The 5948-nt window shown below is 46.0% G+C and overlaps 1 protein-coding gene across 2 annotated transcripts in view; it reads right to left on the bottom strand.

Annotated features, from left to right (window-relative positions):
• Nucleotides 1-5128: 5128 nt before the first annotated feature.
• rps6kal (ribosomal protein S6 kinase a, like) overlaps nt 5129-5948 on the bottom strand; it is a 28804-nt gene continuing 27984 nt past the window's right edge. For both annotated transcript variants that reach the window (XM_079500982.1, XM_079500983.1), the window contains exon 22: nt 5129-5948. This exon is cut by the window's right edge and continues 918 nt beyond it. The gene's annotated coding sequence lies outside the window, so the exon portion shown is untranslated.

The following is a 5948-nucleotide window of genomic DNA, read 5'->3' as shown; positions in this document are numbered from 1 at the left end:
TAACGTAATTTGTATTGTTGACCTATTTCTACCATATAGTGCAACTTTCGTTATTTTTTTACCCCTCTATCACACGGAAATATGTTTTTTGTGTCCACGCCCAAAAAATAGTTCCATGTGATAGAGGGGTCAAAGTTGAACGCAAGTTGCGCTAATATTATAGAAGTGGCCCCAGTGCCCCCCACAAAATGACCGGAACTACTTAATATTTCACCAAAATCAGAGCAGAACTCCCACTACGGGACTCGGGCAATCAATTAATACAGTTGCAATACAAAAATCTGAACTATCCCTTTAATAGCAAGATGGCCACGGTCTGCATATGGTCAATAGAACCCACTTTAAACCCTGTGTACTTTGTTGACTGGAATCCCCCTATCCTCTGTACTTGGCCCCCTCCTTATTTTCCTCTACACCAAGTCCCGTTGCTGAAAATAGTACTGTATGAAGCTTGATGTTACTCTGAGTCGTATCACAGATTTGCACCAAATGTGTCAATTCATGACTCATTGAAATGAGGGCTTTCACCTCTGCTCATAATGGGCCGCCACACAGTCTGTTGTACCAACTCTATTTCTCTTGTATAGCTTTCTCATGTCCCGTAGTGCGACACAGCCCTGGGTAGGCAACCCGGTCTGGAGGCGATCTGCGATCTGAGGGGCACACTTTTCAAGTTTTTCCCATATTTGATGTATTCCTGCACATCTCGAAATAGCCAGCAGCATCCTGGATCTCCTCTCAGCTGGGAGAAGAACCAGGTCGTCTTTCCAGAAGTGAATATGACATGGTTGATAAATGATTACAGGAGAGCAGAGATCCTGACAGTACAGTAGCAGAGGACCGCCTCCGAAGAATCTATTCTGTTGTCAGAGCAGATGAGAGGGGGGTAGAAGACTGGGGGAGCACGGAGCAGGGGGAAGGGGGAGAGGTAGGGAAAGAGACAGAGGGAGGGAGTGCAAAAGAGTGGGGGAGAGAGAGAGGGAGAGAGGCAGGCAGCAGGGAATCTGCAATAAGATTAATCGTGTTACCAGAAATCAATTTCACATCCTCAGCTCCGCGCTCTGCAGATATGGGCGGGCCGGGGAGCATCAGGGCCAGGCGAGGCCAGGAGAGAGAACACACATCCAGGCAGAGGTTACTGACAGTCTATACCAGCCCCTCCAGAGAGCTCCCATCCTCTGGAAGAACAATAGGGTTACTGACAGTCTATACCAGCCCCTCCAGAGAGCTCCCATCCTCTGGAAGAACAATAGGGTTACTGACAGTCTATACCAGCCCCTCCAGAGAGCTCCCATCCTCTGGAAGAACAATAGGCTACTAGGTTTTGTTTTTCTGGATCCATGTGGATGGAAACACAGGCAAAACATGTACAGAATGTCACAGAGCTTTTCTCCACTAGTTATCGTTGGAACCTTGCAGATACGGGAGAGCTCTTTTTATTTCCCTTCATATAATCGATATTTCACATATTTTAACGTTGTTGCTTTCCGTCCGTAGTACCAAATGTACTTTGTGTGTTAACCAGCCGAAACACAACGATGTCATGTCCACAATTTGACCCTTGGCTTGCTTTAGGGAGTAATGAAATGTTAAGCTGTTAAACTGAAATGATAAAGGGTCAACTGTACTGCCTCATGGGGTGATGATGAATCACGTGCACCAATTCCATGTCATGTCGTGTAGGCCAGGGATGGCAACTTTGACGATGGAGAGGGCCGCTATATTTCCACATCACTCCAGAGAGCCACATTGCATATTACTGTCGTAGCAAAAATAGCCAATCTACAAGCTCAAAACATGTTTGCAACACGTTTTGAGCTTGTATTTTTTGCTATATTTGAATTTAAATCCTGAATATCTTTTTTGCTATTTTTGAATTGGAATCCTGAAAAGTAAGATTTTTATTTCATTTCAAGTGCCTTTCAAATGCCATAAAAAGGCAATAACCTACTAATTTAGACTGAAGTAATTAAAGCGGGTCATGTTTGCATGTTTGGAATTGTAACAGCTGAAAACAGTAATATATTAATAATCGTATATATTAACCTGCGGGCGGCATGAAGCGAAGGTGGGGGCCGCATGTAGCCCCCTGTCCGCCAGATGCCCATCATCCATGTATGGTGTAGGCCAGTGGTTCCCAAACTTTTTCATGTCGCGGACCCCCATTAGAAAACATACGCCAAGGAGAAGATCTTTATAGCTCGAGCAGTGATTCTCAACCAGTTTAATTTCAAGGACCCCCATTTTGACATGCATATTAGTCACAGAGCCCCATTTAATGGCATTTCTATCTCTGGGACGGTGGGACCCCAAATTTATATTGTATAATCAATGTTAATTTAACTGTGAGATTGTACAAATGTGAGAGTGCGGGTCCATGTGGTTCCATTTCTACACTCTCACAGTTACAGACCCATAAGGGTCCATTTGGTTCCAAACTATCATTTAGCTGGGGACCCCCTGGAACTCCCTCAAGGACCCCTGGGGGTCCCCGGACCCAACTTTGGGAACCACTGGTGTAGGCCATGCAATGACAGCTTTGATGAGAGGTGATTCATTCATACCCGACACGGCGACACCAAAGGAGAGCAATTACAACGTCTCTGTCGGGTGGAAACCTCATATGTCCAACATTTGTTAATGTTCAAATTCAAAAACGGCAAAAGTAGCAGATCTACAAGCTCAAGGTTGTGTATCTGGTACTTCTGATGCTTTTGTGTGACGCTGACTGTATTAGGCTACTATCAAGCAGGGCATCTGCATAGTGTGCGCGCAGAGTGACAGGCACTTAACTGTACACGAGAGCAGACAGTGAGAGTGCATCACTGTGTCCGATATCTTCATTTGAGACAGAAGGAATGATCAGCTCTCATTCTACTTGTATCACATTAACTCATTATCACTCACACTCGCTTCATTAATTATCCTGCTTTTATGAACAGAGTGGATACTCGCGCGCGCGCGCGCACGCACACACGCACACACACACACACAGAGAGAGAGAGTGGTGTGGTGACAGACAGAGCCCGTGCTTCATCTGACAGCTAATGGCTTCATTAGGAGCAGAGTGTTAATTGGCTGACTTTGGGGAGACTGAGGCTCGTTAATGAGGATAAATAGATTGACACACCTGAGCGGGGGCGCTGGGTGGGCCCTGCGTTGCACGCCCAGCCAGAGAGGACTATGGGAAATCTAATGACAACAAATATGGAGCGTCTCCCTCATCCCAATCTGGAGAGCCAAAGCTTTCCCACCAGGGCCCCTGGCCGGAACGGAGATTTATTAGCACGGAGCCCGATTAACACTGCGAGGCTAAAACAAAGAGCAATATGTCAAAGCAATTAGCACCACCTCCCAGCACCCTGGCATCTAAATAACGCCAAATTTATGCTCCATCCTACGATGTTGTCATGTGCCGAAAATAGCTTACAGCGCGTGTGTGTAAGAGAGAGAGGGGGGGGGGGGGGTCTGTCCGTCCTGTTGTAGTAAAAGCATAGAGGACAACAGCTGGTGAACAGGGCAATGTGTGTGTTTGTGCCTCCATCCATCTGCTTCACAGTAAAAACGTCCATCCTGTGCTGTTCTAGCCATGACATGGCCGACACACACACACACACACACACGCGCACGCACACGTCAGTGGTTAGAGGATCAGCTATTCTCATGGGACATGTGTGTAGACAAGGATGAAAATGCTAGGGCGATTTCCATAAGAGAGAGGGCCATATTGCAGGATGCTGTTTAATGTGCCTCATGTGCTGGACAGTATTGCCACCTAGAGGAGTATCTTAGTCATTGTTGCTTATTTCTGTTCACAGGAAGACATTAGTCAATAGAAATTTGACTGACTGCCAGCTTAATACCGACACAGCTGGGAGATCTCCACTCCCGTACAACTAGTTCTACTGTTAGTCACAGTGGGAGATGCCCAGGCCAGTACAACCAGTCTTCTACGGTTGGTAAACTGGGAGATGGCCAGTACAGATGAGCCACTGTCTTGTTTTCTACTGTTGGTCACTTGGAGCTGCCCAGTAAAACCCCATGCACTTTGCAGTTGGCAACTAATGACAAAAACTAATATTTACAGACAAGCAGGAATTCCCTCTTGAATAATCCTTCTTAAAGCTTTTCATTTCAAGGACCCCCAATGAATATGTACTGGTCCGGTATACTCTGAAAATGAATTTGAGCCAAGGACCAACATTAAAAATTTGTGTTGTCAAGATTAATAACCAGTCAAACGCCTGAGGGCGAGGTCGTATGCACGCATCCGCCTGGGTGACAGCAGACTGCTGGGCAAGCCCTGGCGCTTTGGAATGGGGGGTCAGATCAACATATCTGCCTGGGTGACAGCAGACTGCCGGGCGAGTGCTGGTGCTTTGGCATGGGGGGGGTAAGATCTTAATTTTCGGGCCCGTTAATAAGAACTCTAGTTTTCGCCCGGCTGCCAGGCGCGGCAGCACTAATAACTTTGGGGCAGGCCCGTCTAGAGTTTAAATGGACAGGTGCCAGTCAAAAGGGAGACATCGAAGAGGAAGGCTGGATGGGGAAGGATCAACATATGGAATGTCAGAACAGGTCAGCTCCATATATGGAGATCTAAGGGTTTGAGGTCAGATGTAGAGTTGCTGGCCCATATTGATGACATCAGGGATCTCCATATATGGGCTTAATATTCTCCATCCCTGATGATGTCATGTGCTCCATCCCTGATGATGTCACGTGCTCTCTCACCCCGACAAACCAACCAACCAACCAACACACACACTGACAGGAAATGCACGATTCCATAGGTCGCAATAAATACATCAATATATGTGTAGATCGACTAATGTATATTTAGGGTTATGGGTTATGGTTGATGCTCTATTAACTATTTTAGCTGATCAGTGTGGGGACGCCCTGGAACCCCTTCAAGGTGCACACTTTGAACCACTACTGCAGGAGTTGGTTCTCCCATGCGGGAGACCCGGGTTCAACATGAAACTTATGGATTTCAGTTTTAATCCTGCTGCATAGTATCTCATTTTGCTCTTAAATTGTCTAAAGCACTTTATTAACAGTTATTCTAAAGAAAGTTTAGTATTATTGTTATATGGTACAACAGAGCAGCTGAGGTCAGACCAGATGCATGTCAATAATGATCTTTAATGTCAATATATACAGAACTCCAAAGAAAAAATATAATCTTAAAAATTAGATGAAATAAATACAATATGGTACAATTTCCACAATGTCTTTTCAGAGGAGATATATCCATGGAAATGCTCTGTAATGCAGCTTCTCTGTTTCAACTGGGGAACCCCCCCACACACACACACAGCTCCTCCACTGCTCTTCATCATCATCATCGTAGTCATCTTCATCACATTGTCGTCAAAGAATCATCGTTGTCACAGCAACCACATTCGTTTTGACATCAAACTTTTTTCATCAGCAGCGTCTTACCTTACTATATGCACATGTGTGTGTTACTTCCTCCCCACACATACATACACACACAGATGCTCCCACTCACTCCCAGAAAGAGAGATAACTGTGTGGAAGAGCAGTGCGTGGGTGTGGGGTTGGGGGGGGGGGCAGTTAAACGAAGCAGCATCAATTCAGCGAAACATCACAGTGAAGGAAACCATCAGCTGGTGAGTTTCTTCCCGAGAGAAAGAGAGAGAGAGAGAGAGAGAGAAAGAGAGAGACACACACACACAGAGAGACACACACACAGATAGATAGACAGACAGACAGAGAGTAGAGTTCTCAACAGGCCTGAAAATTAAGGCCCAACCCTAACTGGGCCCTACTGGGCCGGCCCGAGGCTCGGCCCAGCCCTTACAATTACCATACTTTTATCCCCGAAAGCCTGAATAACCCGACATTATGCGCTTAATGTCCTCAAAATGTCCCCGGCCCGAAAATGTCAGGTGGGGTTCGGGCAGAATTTGAGAACTCTA

Source organism: Electrona antarctica (assembly GCF_951216825.1).
Source record: "Electrona antarctica genome assembly, chromosome: 1".
NCBI lineage: Eukaryota > Metazoa > Chordata > Actinopteri > Myctophiformes > Myctophidae > Electrona > Electrona antarctica.
Note: the sequence above shows the minus strand (reverse complement) of the source record. Positions and strands in the feature narration are given on the sequence as shown.